The sequence below is a fragment of the Monopterus albus genome, unplaced genomic scaffold, assembly GCF_001952655.1.
Source record: "Monopterus albus unplaced genomic scaffold, M_albus_1.0 scaffold76.1, whole genome shotgun sequence".
Classification (NCBI taxonomy): Eukaryota; Metazoa; Chordata; class Actinopteri; order Synbranchiformes; family Synbranchidae; genus Monopterus; species Monopterus albus.
Genome location: NW_018127956.1, coordinates 935,233 through 936,207, shown reverse-complemented (window position 1 = coordinate 936,207; position 975 = coordinate 935,233). Strand labels below are relative to the sequence as shown.

The 975-nt window shown below is 42.8% G+C and overlaps 1 long non-coding RNA gene across 1 annotated transcript in view; it reads left to right on the top strand.

The window, feature by feature from the left end:
- Window positions 1–23: 23 nt before the first annotated feature.
- LOC109963513 (uncharacterized) overlaps window positions 24–975 on the top strand; it is a 4,936-nt gene continuing 3,984 nt past the window's right edge. The window contains exon 1 of the long non-coding RNA XR_002275414.1: window positions 24–105. This is a non-coding gene — a long non-coding RNA (uncharacterized LOC109963513). The remainder of the gene's footprint in view (window positions 106–975) is intronic.

Sequence of the window (975 nt, the reverse complement as noted above, 5' to 3'; positions counted from 1 at the left end):
CAGATCCCAGTATAGAAGAGGAGCAGTGCATGGTGGGAGATGTCAGCATTATCCTGACGGACCCAACAGACCTCTCCTCGGCTGAGCTGGAGATCATGATAGCAGGTGATTCCCAGTGTGCTTATCTTAAATAAGGCTAAGCAAATATCTACAGTCAGCCTGTGCTGTGGTTTGTACATCTCAATCATTTCCTGTGTTGCTAGACTTGCCAAAGCAACCAAAAACTGTAAATTCTTACATTTATCTCTGTACAGTATTTATTTGAAACCCCTGTTTTTCATACTAAATAATAGTGGTTTTAGATTTTATTTAATAAATAAATGGTAGGAATAGGTCACAGTTTTGCCTAAAACATGTCTTGTAACATTTTTCTTTTTCCTATTCCTTCTCATGAGCATGCAGTAAGGCTGCCCTTTAGTGGTGGCACATAGCGTTACACCAATCTTAACGAGTGTGACCCATTACTGCCTGCTAGTCAAATGAATGAAATGCAGTTTATTATCATCAAGTTTCGGCCTTTCTATTTATGTAGGGAGTACTCAGTAATTCTGTTGATAGCTGTGTACATTCCTCCCACTGCTAACACCAGTGACAGGAGTGAGGCACTAAATGAATTCTACAAGGCCGTCAGTGAACAACAGACAGCACACCCAGATGGATTCCTCATCACACCTGGGGACTTCAATCACGTGGATTTAAAGGTTTTACTGCCCAATCTGCACCAACATGTGGACTTTCCAATGAGAGAAGACAACACATTGGACTTTGTGTACGCAACATGCAAGGGAGCATACAAAGCCCCCTCTGATCACCCTCACACTGAGACCTGAGTACAGACCCAGAGTGAAAGCCATCAGACCAACACAAAAGGAGGTATGTGTGTGGCTGGAGGGGGCTTCCTCTGCTCTGAAGGACTGTTTTTACACCACAGACTGGGACATTTTCAAACAAGCAGCCACTCATAACAATCATATA